Source organism: Phocoena sinus, chromosome 11, assembly GCF_008692025.1.
Source record: "Phocoena sinus isolate mPhoSin1 chromosome 11, mPhoSin1.pri, whole genome shotgun sequence".
Lineage (NCBI taxonomy): Eukaryota > Metazoa > Chordata > Mammalia > Artiodactyla > Phocoenidae > Phocoena > Phocoena sinus.
This window is the reverse complement of record NC_045773.1, coordinates 38,589,443-38,603,968: the sequence shown is the minus strand read 5'-3', so window position 1 is coordinate 38,603,968 and position 14,526 is coordinate 38,589,443. Positions and strand designations below refer to the sequence as shown.

General features: G+C 40.1%; 1 protein-coding gene, 1 non-coding gene and 1 pseudogene across 8 annotated transcripts in view; 2 read left to right on the top strand and 1 right to left on the bottom strand.

Annotated features, from left to right (window-relative positions):
• The window catches only part of IP6K1 (inositol hexakisphosphate kinase 1), a 70,588-nt gene that overhangs the window by 54,067 nt on the left and 1,995 nt on the right, over positions 1 to 14,526 (bottom strand). The gene's annotated exons all lie outside the window — the stretch shown is intronic.
• TRNAL-CAA lies at positions 9,169 to 9,240 on the top strand. Its single transcript has one exon. It is a non-coding gene; the product is annotated as a tRNA-Leu (tRNA).
• On the top strand, positions 12,105 to 13,212 carry LOC116761702 (annotated as a pseudogene).

The following is a 14,526-nucleotide window of genomic DNA, read 5'->3' as shown; positions in this document are numbered from 1 at the left end:
TTCTTGAATATCACAACAATAGCACAAGCAAGAAAACAAAAAAATGGATAAACTGGACTTCATCAAAATTTAAAACTTCTGTGCATCAAAGACACTATCAAGAGAATGAAAAGACAACCCACAGAATGGGAGAAAATATATGCAATCCCACGTGTGATAAGGGATTAATATCCAGAATACAAAGAGAACTCCTACAACTTAACAACAACAAAAATAAATGACCCAATTAAAAACTGATCAAAGGACTTAACTAGACATTTCTCCAAAGAACATACACAAATGCCAATAAGCACATAAAAAGATGCCCAACATCGTCATTAGAGAAATGCAAATCAAAGCCCCAATAAGCTACCACTTCACACTCACTAGAATGGCTATTATCAAAAAAGCAGAAACAAAAGTTGGTGAGGATGCAGAGAAATTGGAACCCTGTGCACTGCTGGTAGGACTGTAAAATGGTGAGGTCACTGTGAAAGACAATATGGTGGTTCCTCAAAAAATTAAACAGAGAATGTCCATATGATCCAGCAATTCTTTTCCTAGGTATTCCACTCCTAACCCAAAGAACTGAAAGCAGGGATTCAAACAGATATTTATACACTAGTGTGCATTATTCACAATAGCCAAAAAGTGAATACAACCCATATCCATCAACAGATGAATGCATAAATAAAATGTGGTATATACATACAATGGAACGTTATTCAGTCATAAAAAGGAATGCAATTCTGATACATGCTATAAAATGGATGAACCCTGAAAACATTATGCTAAGTAAACAAGCCAGGTACCAAAGGAAAAAAATTATATGACTCCACTTATATGAAATATCTAGAATAGGCAAGTTCATAGAGATAGAAGCGGATCAGAGGCTGCAAGGGGGTGGGGGGCGGGGGGGAATGGGGTGCTACTATATAATGGGTACAGAGCTTCTATTTGAGATGATGAAAAAAGTTCTTGAAATAGACAGTGATAATGGTTACACAACATTATGAATGTACTTAATGCCACTGTGTTATACATTTAAAAACAGTTCACGTGGCAACTTTTATGTTATATGTATTTTACTACAATTTAAAAAAATATTCATTTACCAGTATGGAGTTTCCTCTAAAAAAATAAAAACAGTAAAAAACTAAAAACAGTACTACCATAAGACCCAGCAATCCCACTACTGGGCATATACCCTGAGAAAAACATAATTCAAAAAGAGTCATGTATCACAATGTTCATTCCAGCTCTATTTACAATAGCCAGGACTTGGAAGCAACATAAGTGTCCATCGACAGATGAATGGATAAAGAAGATGTGGCACATATATACAATGGAATATTACTCAGCTATAAAAAGAAACGAAATTGAGTTATTTGTAGTGAGGAGGATGGACCTAGAGTCTGTCATACAGAGTGAAGTAAATCAGAAAGAGAAAAACAAATACTGTATGCTAACACATATATATGGAATCAAAAAAAAAAAAAAAAAATGAAGAACCTAGGGGCAAGACGGGAATAAAGACGCAGACCTACCAGAGAATGGACTTGAGGACACAGGGAGGGGGAAGGGTAAGCTGGGACAAAGTGAGAGAGTGGTAGTCTATATATGGACATATATACACTACCAAAGGTAGAACAGATAGCTAGTGAGAAGCAGTCACATAGCACAGGGAGATCAGCTCAGTGCTTTGTGACCAGCTAGAAGGGTGGGATACGGAGGGTGGGAGGGAGGGAGACGCAAGAGGGAAGAGATATGCGGATATACTTATATGTATAACTGATCCACTTTGTTATAAAGCAGAAACTAACACACCATTGTAAAGCAATTATACTCCAATAAAAATGTTAAAAAAATTTTTTTAATAAATAAATAAATAAAAATAAAAACAGAACTACCATATGATCCAGCAATTCTGCTCCCAGGTATATATCTGGAAAAAATTAAAACACTAATTTGAAAAAATATATGCACCCCCATGTTCAGAGCAGCACTAGCTACAATAGCCAAGATATGGCAGCAACCCAACTGCCCATAAACAGATAAATGGATGAAGAAGATGTAGTAAATGTATGTGTGTGTGTATATACATATGTGTGTGTGTGTACATATACACATATATACACACACAAATGGAATATTACGTAGTCATAAAAGGGGAAGAATTCTGCCATTTGCAGCAAAGTGGATGGACATAGAGAATATTATGCTTAGTGAAATAAGCGAGAGAAAGACAATACTGTATGATATCACTTATATGTGGAATCCAAAAAATAATACAAATGAATGCATACACAAAATAGAAAGAGACTCAGAGATACAGAAAACAAACTAGTAGTTACCAAAGGAGGGACAGAAGGGAAGCAGGGCAAATAAGGGGTATAGGATTAACAGAAACAAACTATTATGTATAAAATAGATAAGCAGGAAGGATATACTGTATAGAACAGTGAGTACTTGCCATTATCTTGTTATAACTTTTTTTTTTGTTTGTTTGTTTGTTTTGTTTTTTTTTTGTTTGTTTTTGTTTTTTTTTTTGTTATAACTTTTAATGGAGTATAATACTGACTCACTATGCTGTACACCTGAAACTAATATAATATTGTAAATCAACTGTACTTCAATTAAATAAAAAGAATAATATTGACAAAAAACAATTCATTTACAATAGCACTAAAAGAATATTAAATATCTTGGAATAAATTTAACGAAATATGTGAAAGACCTCAACATTGAAAACAATCAAACAATGCAGAGAGAAATTAAAGTCGTAAATAAATGGAGATCTATATAATGTATATGGATTAGAAGACTCAATATTGTTAAGTTGCCAATTCTCTCAAAATGAATCTATAGATTCAATGAAATCCCAACCACAATGTCAGATTTTTTCACAGAAATTGACAAATTAATTCTAAAGTATATATGGAAATACAAAGAACCTAAAATATCCAAATCAATCTTGATATAGAATAAAGTTTGACAACTTATACTACCTGACTTCAAGACTCACTATAAAGCTACAGCAGTGGGGTACTGGCATATAGATAAATAAACAGATTAAAGGAACAAAACAGTGACCCCAGAAATAGGCCCATACCTATACAGTCAATTATTTTTGACAAAAGTACTAAAGCAAACAGAGGAGCAGAGAAAGTTGTGGTGATTTTAAACTACATCAAATTTTTCAACATTCCTTCCCCCAAAAGGCAGAGCCCTCCTCTCGCCTCTCCCTGAGTATGGGATGGACTTAATGACTTCATTCTAATAAACAGAATATGGCAGAAGTGACAGTATGTGACTAGATAAGAAGCTTCTTCCTTACTGTTTTGGATCATTCACTCTGGAGGACACAACTGCATACCAGGAGGGTACTCAGAGAGCCCACATATCAAGGAACTGAGGACTGCTGCCAAAAGCCAAGTAAGTCATCTTGGAAGCAGATCCTCCAGCCTCAGGCAAACCTCTATCACTGGCAGCCCCAGAAGACATCCTAACAGCAACTTCATGAGAGACTATGAGCCAGAATCACCCCGCTAAGCCCCTCTTCAATTTCTGAGCCTCAGAGACTGAAGTAATAAATGTTTGCTGTTTTAAACTGCTAAATTTTGGAGTAATTGAATAGATAACAAATACACGAGTCTTTTCAGCAAATGGTGCTGGTACTGGGACAAGATATCCATACTGGTGGAGGGTGGGGAGGGAGTTTGAACCTCAACCTCAATCTTACACAATACACAAAAATTAATTCAAGGAGGATCAAAGACCTGAATGTAAAAGCTAAAACTGTAAAACTTCTAGGTGAAAACACAGGCAAAATCTCCTGCACTTAGAGATAGGCAAGGGCACAGAAAGCAACAGCCATAAAAGAAAATATTGATAAATCAGACTTCAACAAAACTGAAAACTTCTCATCTTCAAAATATACTTATAAGAAATAAATAGGCAAGCCACCATGCACTGGCAGAAAATTTTCACAAACATACATCTGACTGGTATTCAAAATATAAAAAGTGCTCCTAAAACACAATAATAGATGGAAGTTAACAGTTCCATTTTTTTTAAATGGGCTGAAAATCTGAACAAGTATTGTACTTCACAAAGGAAATATACAAATGACCATTAAGTAGAGACACCAGTGCTCAACATCATTAGTAATCAGGTAACTGCAAGTTAAAACCACAACGAGATATCACAATACTTTCACAAAAATGGCTAAAATTCAAAACACTGACAACACGCTAAATGTTGCTGAGGATGTGGAACAATCACAACTCATACATTCTTGGTCGGAATGTAAAATGGTACAACCATTTTGAAAAAGGTGTTAATGTTTCCTATAAAACAAGACATACATCTACCCTATGATCCAGCAATTCACTTCCCCTCAAGAGAAATGAATGTATATGTTCTCCAAAACCACTTGTACAAAAATGTTCACAGAAGCTTTACTTATAAGGCAAACCCTGGAAGCAGACCAGATGTCCATCAAAAGGGGAATAGTTCAACAAACTGGAATGTTCATGCGATGAAATACTTCACAGCAATAAAAAGGAATGAACCAATGATACAGGCAATAGCATGGATAAATCCCTCAACAGTACACTGCATGAAAGAAGCCCTACACAAGAGTACACAGGATATTACTCCACTTGTATGAAATTTTAGAACAGGCCTAACTAATGTATGATGAAAAAAGTCAGAGAAGTTGTCTTCTGCTTTATTCACAATCTACCAATGAAAAGTAATACAACATTGTAAACAGTCAAGTTAACATGTTTAAGGGCCTAAGGAGCCCTACCTGGTACACTCTGCTTCATGAAGTTACTCAAGCTTAATATTCGGCTCCCTGAAGCTAAAGGCAGCATTTTCTTTGGAGACACTCATGAAATAGCTAACACAACCACATATTTTATAATACACCTTCCAAAATACGGAAGAAACTTATCATTCATTTTACTTTCTATGCTAAAAAAATAATTTTTCATGCAGAATATCGAAAACCAAAACAGCCTAGGCATGCCCTGTGCTGGCCTGAAAAATCTAGTGTTCTACTTGGCCCTAACCCACACAATATCCTCCAGTTGAGCAGTCTTTATAAGTTTCAGAACACTTTTCACCAAATCAAGTTTGTGTCTAAGTCGTAATTATAAAGTCTCCAAATCAGTCGTGAACCATTAAAATATCTGCAAAAACACCTTTTTAAGTATATAATCAAATATATGCTGAGTACCCAAAATGAATGAGACCCTGTAGAATACTGTAGTAATAAGACAAACACAGTTCCTACCCTCAGAAAACTGAAAGTGAGGATGGAGAGCAGGTAGAGAGGAGAGGCAAATAAGCAATTTTAAAAGAGTATGGGGCTTCCCTGGTGGCACAGTGGTTGAGAGTCCGCCTGCCAACGCAGGGGACACAGGTTCGTGCCCCGGTCTGGGAAGATCCCACATGCCGCAGAGTGGTTAGGCCCATGAGCCATGGCCGCTGAGCCTGCGCGTCCAGAGCCTGTGCTCCGCAACAGGAGAGGCCACAACAGTGAGAGGCCCGCGTACCGCAAAAAAAAAAAAAAAAAAAAAAAAAAAAAAGAGTATGATAGGGACTTCCCTGGTGGTCCAGTGGTTAACAATCCGCCTTCCAATGCAGGGGATGCGGGTTCAATCCCTGGTCGGGAAACCAAGATCCCCCATGCCGCAGGGCAACTAAGCCCGTGCACTGCAACTACTGAGCCTGCGTGCCGTTAACTAGACAGCCCACACACAACGAAAGATCCCGCATGCCACAACTAAGACCCGACACAGCCAAATACATAAATTTTTAAAAATAAAATTAGAAAAATAAAACAAGCTATAGGTTAACCATTTGACAAGCTTCCCCTTTATCTGATCAACACCATAAGGTAAAGAGATTAGGTATTGTCAATCCAATATTACAAGCAAAGTAGCAGAGAAATCAGATGACTTGTCTAAGTAAGGCTCCACAACTAATACTTGAAATACCAGCATTCACCTTCCTCACCTGGTTCCAAGAAGAGCTCCAAGATGGATCTTTTCAATCTAGTCTGGGGAGGCAGGCACCACTCCTGAACAGGATTGAGTGAGATTAGTACTCTAGGCAATAAGTACACAGGGAGGTTCATTTGCCCAGAAAGTTTACTGCATTGGGTTTCCCTGGTGGTGCAGTGGTTAAGAATCCGCCTGTCAATGTAGGGGACACAGGTTCGATCCCTGGTCCAGGAAGATCCCACGTGCCGTGCCACAGAGCAACTAAGCCCGTGTGCCACAACTACTGAGCCTGCGAGCCACAACTACTGAGCCCACGCGCCACAACTAGTGAAGCCCACGCGCCTAGAGCCTGTGCTCCGCAACAAGAGAAGCCACTGCCATGAGAAGCCCACGCACTGCAACGAAGAGTAGCCCCTGCTCGCCGCAACTAGAGAAAGCTTCCGTGCAGCAACGAAGACCCAACACAGCCAAAAATAATAAATAAATTTATTTTAAAATTTTTTTTAAAAAGTTTACTGCCTTAACAAAATGATGTGGGGACCCCAAACCTTTCAGACACTAGAGACAACACTCCTGTGCCTTTTTCACACTACAAGGAAGCAAGGCCACAGAATGTGAGGAAGAGAAACTAAATAGTGGAGACACCAAAAGTTTCAGAACCAGGCTTGCCCTTAAGAATATCACATATTTTCTCTACAACTTTAGATATCACCTAGAAACTGAACACAACATTGCCAAAGTCCCCACACTCTAAAATAATGTCTAAGACTCTGAAACCATCCCACCTGAAGAAAGCATGGTATCTGGAAACCTTCACATTATAGCTCCAATGTTTGGGTGATAATATAATCTTGGAGGGTTTCAAATCTCCCAGGAAATACGCTGAGTGCTGACAACCAGCATCAATGTCCATGGTCAGGAGAAAACTTTGAGAAGAGCGGCTGAAATTGTACCCTTAGGCAATATGTAAGAGAAAAAAACACAACATCTAAATCCAGTAGCAGTTGCTATTTGCATTATAAAACTAATTTATAAGCCAACTCAAAAGAAATGAGGTCTCCCACCTTCCCCCACTCTCTATCCTGGCAGAGGAGAAACCATATTGGCATCACCAGTTCAGCTACCAAGACAATGCTATAGTTCAGATGCAAGGCCTCTGTGGGGCTCCATTAACAACATCTGTTAAGACAAAATTTGAATTTTTTTGTGGGGGGGGGGCGTGTTGGGTCTTCATTGCTCCACGCAGGCTTTCTCTAGTTGTGGCGAGTGGGGGCTACTCTTCGTTGCAGTGCGCAGGCTTCTCATTGCGGTGGCTTCTCTTGTTGCAGAGCACGGGCTCTAGGAATGAGGGCTTCAGTAGCTGCAGAACGCGGGCTCAGCAGTTGTGGTGCGTGGGCTCAGTAGTTGCGGCATGCGGGCTCTAGAGCGCAGGCTCCGTAGTTGTGGCGCACAGGCTAAGTTGCACTGCGGCATGTGAGATCTTCCCAGACCAGGGACCGAACCCATGTCCCCTGCATTGGCAGGTGGATTCTTAACCACTGAGCCACCAGAGAAGTCCAAAATTTGAATATTTTAATAGGGAAAACTGAAGTAATAATAATACATAAAAACAAAAAAATTGACTTGGGAAGAAAGTACAGCCAAGCAATGCTGTCAGTATACCAAAGCCACTCACATAGTCTTCAGCAGACCCAGCAGTCAGACTGGATACAGGGAGCAAACGGTACAGTTATCAAAAGGCTCCAAGATGAGCCCAAAGGAGAAACAAAGTCCTCTGCACAGCTTTTAGGGCTTATCAGTCAAATGAAGAATATCGGAACCAATTATCTGAACTTTTTTCTAACAAAGGATTTTACCTTAATCTCAGGTTGTACGAGGACTAGAAAATCGACCTGCTTTGTTCAGGGGGTATGACCCTAACTACAGTCTTATACTTGAAAAGATAAAATTCTTAAAGGAAAGTTGGTTTTGATTTGCTTTCATCACCTTCAGATAAGGATTTTTACCCTCAATAAGTTTTACAAACAGTTCCAAGATCCTTCGCCCTCCCACAGGGCCAGTATTTCAATAAGGAACACATACAGCAATAAGGTTTGCTCACAGCACAGATTATAGTTTCCCAAGTAAAATGCTTACCTACCTAAAGCCCAATTTCCCAGGTATCAGGCCAGGGTGCACAGCTGTTGAGGAGGAAAGGAAAAGTTGTCCACATTTAAAAGATGAGGAAACTAGGGACTTCCTTGGTGGTCCAGTAGTAAAGAGTCCACCTTCCAACGCGGGGGACGCACGTTCAACCCCTGGTCAGGCAACTAAGCCCGCATGCCACAACTATTGAGATTGCGCACCTCAACGAGAGGGAAAACCTGCACACCACTAGAGAGAAGCCCGTGTGCCTCAACTCGAGAGAAACCCGAGCAGATGCACACCGTAATGAAAAGATCCCGCGTGCCTCAACAAAGATCCCGTGTGCCGCAGCGAAGAACCGATGCAGCCAAAAAAAAAAATAAGGAAAATAAATAAAATATTTTTTAAAAACTGATATATCATTTAAAAAAATAAAAGATGAGGACAATAAAGCACACAGAAGGTAATCAGATGAAAGCTAAAGTAGGAAAAGGAAAGCTTTATTTGGCCCACTTTATAATAGGTTATGAATCTAAACATCCACCTAAGCTCACAACAAATATGAAATGCATGTTACTCTTCTTTAAAAAGAGCAAGCGAGGGAATTCCCTGGCCGTCCAGTGGTTAGGACTCCATACTTTCACTGCCGAGGGTCCGGGTTCGATCTCTGGTTGGGGAACTAAGATCCCACAAGCCACGCAGCACGGCCAAGGAGAGGAGGACGGAACAAGCATTTCACTCTAGAAAAACAAACATCAAGATCTATTTTGTATAAAAAACAAATTATATAGTAGCTTTACTCATAATTGTCAAAACTTAGAAGTAACCAAGATGGCCTTCAACTGGTGAACGGATAAATAAATGGTGGTACACCCACACAATGGATTATTCAGCACTAACAAGAAATGAGCTATCAAAGCTCTGTAAGGACATGGAGAAATCTTAAATGTACATTACTAAGTAAAAGAAGCCAATCTAAAAAGGCTACATACTGTATGACTCCAACTACATGACATTTTAGAAAAGGAACAGTAAAAAGATTAGTGGGACTTCCCTGGTAGTCCAGTGGCTAAGTCTCTGTGCTCAAAATGCAGGGGCCCAGGTTCAATCCCTGGTCAGGGAACTAGATCCCACGTGCCGCAACTAGGAGTTCACATGCCGCAACGAAGATCCCGCGTGCAGCAACTAAGACCCAGCACAGCCAAATAAATAAATAAAATATTAAAAAAAAAAAAAAGATTAGTGATTGCCAGAGGCTGACGGAGAGGAAGGGATGAACAGAAGAACAGAGATTTTTTTTAGGACAGTGGAACTATTCTGTATGATACTATAATGGTAGATATATGTCGTTATACATTTGTAAAAACCCATAAAAGGTACATAAACTACAGACTTTGAGTGATAATGATGTGTCAATGTACGTTCATCAACTGTAGCAAATGTACCACTCTGGTGTGGAATGTTGATATGTATGAGTGGGGCCTAGGGGTATATGGGAACTCTCCACTCAATTATGCTATGAACCTAAAACTGCTCTAAAAAACAAAATCTATTTTTTATCTTTTTAAACAATTTTTATTTATTTATTTAAGTTTTGGCCGCATTGGGTCTTCGTTGCTGTGCACAGGCTTTCTCTAGTTGAGGCGAGCAGGGGCTACTCTTGGTTGTGGTGTGCAGGCTTCTCATTGAGGTGGCTTGTCTTGTTGCAGAGCACGGGCTCTAGGCGCACGGGCTCAGTAGTTGTGGCTCATGGGCTCTAGAGTGCAGGCTCAGTAGTTGTGGCACATGGGCTTAGTTGCTCTGCGGCATGTGGGATCTTTCCAGACCAGGAATCGAACCCATGTCCCCTGCACTGGCAGGCGGATTCTTAACCACTGTGCCACCAGGGAAGTCCCAAAATCTATTTTTTTAAAAGCCAATTTTTTTGTTTTGTTTTTGCTCTTTTATTTTGTTTTTTTGTTTTGTTTTTTTGGGCCACGCTGTGCAGCATGAGGGATCTTAGAGCCCCAACCAGTGATTGAACTCATGCCCCCTGCAGTAAAAGCACAGAGTCTTAACCACTGGACCGCAAGGGAAGTCCCCCAAGAGCCAAATTATTCAAATGTTCTAATTTTTTATCTGGGTGGTTGTTAGGTATATACAGGTGTAAAAAATCATGTAATTTTGTGTACTTTATATATATTTTATGCTTCAATAAAAGTTACTTTAAAAGAAGACAAAAATTTAACAGGGAAATCTAATCATTTGAGGGGCAAAAAAAAAAATGTGTACTTAAACGAACACTGAAGCAGAGCCTATTTATCATGACAAGGCATGGGCACTGTCTGAGCACTGATACTCCCTGGCTGTGTGGCCTAAACATTATTCTCACTTCATTTCGTCAAATGTAAAGTGAATGTACTACTACTTGTCTCATAGGTCTATTAAAAAAGAAATTCCTTCTCTTATCCACTTAGTTATTCAAAAGAAAAACATGAAGACCAGGGAATAAAGATTCCAATCAAGCAAGAGGAATACTACATATTAATTCTCTCTCCCAACAAACTATAAAAAATACAGTAAACTGGGGACTTCCTTGGTGGTGTAGTGGTTAAGACTCTGTGCTCCCAATGCAGGGGGCCCGGGTTCGATCCCTGGTCAGAGCACTAGATCCCACATGCATGCTGCAACTAAGAGTTCGCATGCCACAACTAGAAGATGTGTCCTAAGGTAATTGCTTCTTCACTTTAAGCCGTTTGGCTCATGAAAGGTTTCATAGGAGCACTCTACTTCCATCTGAAAGCACTGTACTTTCACTAGAAATCAAGGGAAATGTGTACTACAGCTGAAACAAGACGGCCGCGTGTCACCTGATTCCACCTCAGCTGGGAATGTATACCAGGCAATTCAAATTTTTCACCATTTCTGGTCTGCAAAGGGTTTTTCTCTGATCACTGGAGTGGCTCAAATTTTAATTCATCACCAAACTTTACAATCAGGAAATTTCACATGAAAATCCAGATTTCTGGTTTTCCTTTAAAAAATAAAACCCCCAAATCACAAGATCTGGTAACACAACAACTGGCTAAAACTAAGAAACAGTGCCCCTTTTCCAATAGCGCCTGTGGTTGCTAGATCACCGAAGTCCCCACCACTCACCACTGTCCTTACACCCTGCTTCCCTAATTAACTGCCAGCTAGCCCTTAATGTAAATACATCGTTTACCAACCCAGACGCTCATAATATACTGATCTTCGTATGATCAGTCCTAGTCACAGCAGTATTACTCCTATTGTCACTACCCGTCTTAGCAGCTGGAATTACCATACTATTAACTGACCAGTTAATAGTATGGTAATCTTCTTTGATCCTGCAGGAGGGGGAGACCCAATCCTGTATCAACATCAATTTTTCTTTGGTCACCCCGAAGTATATATTCTAATCCTTCCTGGCTTCGGAATAATTTCACACATTGTAACCTACTACTCGGGAAAAAAAGAACTTTTCGGGTATATGGGAATAGTCTGAGCCATAATTTCTATCGGGTTCTTAGGCTTTATCATATGGGTTCATCATATATTCACAGTTGGTATAGATGTTGACACATGGGCATATTTTACATCAGCCACTATAATCACTGCTATCCCCACAAGAGTAAAAGTCTTTAGTTGATTAGCAACACTTCACAGAGGGAATATTAAATGATCCCCCGCTCTAATATGAGCCTTAGGTTTTATTTTCCTCTTCACAGTAGGTGGCCTAACTGGCATCATTCTAGCTAATTCATCACTAGACATTGTTCTTCATGATATACTACGTAGTCGCCCACTTTCACTACGTACTTTCAACAGGAGCTGTCTTCACCATCATAGGAGGATTTGTCCACTGATTCCCACTATTATCGGGATACACACTTAACTCAACATGAGCAAAAATCCACTTTATAATTATATTCGTAGGTGTAAACCTAACATTCTTCCCATAACATTTCTTAGGCATATCCAGCATACCTCAACGATATTCCGACTAGCCAGACGCCTACACAACATGAAACACTATCTCATCAATAGGCTCTTTCATCTCACTAACAGCAGTTATACTAATAATTTTCATTATCTGAGAAGCGTTTACATCCAAAGGAGAAGTATTAACAGTAGACCTCACCTCCACAAACCTTGAGTGACTAAATGGGTGTCCTCCACCATATCACACATTTGAAGAACCAGCATACGTCAACCCAAAATGATCAAGAAAGGAAGGAATCGAACCCTCTCTAATCGGTTTCAAGCCAACACCAAAACCACTATGTCTTTCTTTATAAATGAGATATTAGTAAAACCTTACATAACTTTGTCAAAGTTAAGTCACAAGTGAAAATCCTGTATATCTCCATGGCATATCCCTTTCAACTAGGCTTCCAAGATGCAACATCACCCATTATAGAAGAACTCCTACACTTCCATGATCATACATTAATAATTGTTTTCCTAATTAGCTCCCTAGTCCTCTATATCATCACCCTAATACTTACAACCAAACTAACACATACCAGTACAATAGACGCCAAAGAGGTAGAGACGGTTTGAACTATCCTTCCAGCCATCATTTTAATTCTAATTGCCTTACCCTCCCTACGAATCCTCTACATAATAGATGAAAATTAATAACCCTTCTCTCACTGTAAAAACAATAGGCCACCAATGATACTGAAGCTACGAATACACCAACTATGAAGACCTAAGTTTCGACTCTTACATAATCCCAACATCAGACCTGAAACCGAGAGCTACGACTACTAGAAGTGGACAACCGAATAGTCTTACCCATAGAAATAACAATCCGAATGCTAGTCTCCTCCGAAGACGTATCACACTCATGAGCTGTGCCCTCCCTGGGCCTAAAATCAGATGCAATCCCTGGACGCCTAAACCAAACAACCTTGATATCAACACGACCAGGCTTACTCTACGGGCAATGTTCAGAAATCTGTGGCTCGAATCATAGTTTTATACCAATCGTTCTCAAACTAGTACCTCTAGAGAACTTTGAAAAATGATCTGCATCCATACTATAATCTCATTAAGAAGCTAAACCAGCGTTAACCTTTTAAGTTAAAGATTGAGAGCCGGGCTTCCCTGGTGGCGCAGTGGTTGAGAGTCTGCCTGCTGATGCAGGGGACACGGGTTCGTGCCCCGGTCCGGGAGGATCCCACATGCCGCGGAGCGGCTGGGCCCGTGAGCCATGGCCGCTGAGCCTGCGCCTCCAGAGCCTGTGCTCTGCAAGGGAGGGGCCCCAACAGTGAGAGGCCCGCGTACCACCAAAAAAAAAAAAAAAAAAAAAAAAAAAAGTGGCATCTTAGCCAGGAAGCGGGTTGAGTCGCATAGCCCCTTCTGAGATGCAGAATTGCTTTCTGTTCTCAGGCTTCAGTCATGCACTTTGAGCAAGTTCTGCTGCCTCCTGCAGAATGAGGAATGGACCTCCATAAGGTGCTAGAGTGCAAGCACTCCAGGCAGCGTAGGAGGTGGAGATCCATGGCCAAATTCTCATTTTACTTGCCCATTCCCTCCATTTCCCTATTTAATTAGAGAGTGTTCTAACTCAGACAAATTTAACACATTTTTGTTAAACGTTTAGTCCTTATCTACTACATGCAGGTACAAGACACAAAAACACAATCTCTATAGGAAAGGGGTTAGGTCTAATCAGAGAAAACAATTATTCTCAAAAGAGTATATACTGTGTTTTTTTGTTTGCGTGTTTGGTTTTTTAATAAGGGCAATGATACTACTGCAGTTCAGAGGGAGTGGAGTATTCCCAAGAACTGGAATGTTTCGGGAGTGTTTCATAAAGGAGGTAGGAGGGATGTGAGCTGGACTCTGGAGAAAAGAGAAGTGACACTGAAGGCAAAGAGGGGCAAAAGCCAATGGATTAGCTGGTAAAAGGATCTGTGTAAGTAAATATCATGTATGGAATGTTTACCAAACCATTTGGTTAGTGGGGTTAGGACAAACCCTGAAGAGGTGGGTTGGGGCCAGCTGGGCAGCAGCACCTTAAATGCCACATTAGGACATCAGATCTCATCCCATAAGTCTGCAGCAGTTTGACTTCGGTGTAGGATCTCCATAGTTGTGAATTATGTCTGTTGCTCATAATAGTTAAAAGTGTTGACATTTACAGGTGAATTATGTAAATACAAAGTTAAAGTAGATGGAAGGGCCACTATTCTAACATCCCTACTCATCTGCACTTAAAAATGCCCAGCACAGAAGTACTGCTATTAACTATCTCTGAGAAATAACATACACCGAATCAAGCAAGCATCATCCAATACTCATAAGTATTCATGAGGCAGTAAAAGCATTAAACAAAGGCAATAAAGTTCTTGGATATTCTATAATTTCCTTGGGACAGCAGTTCTAACACAGGGTT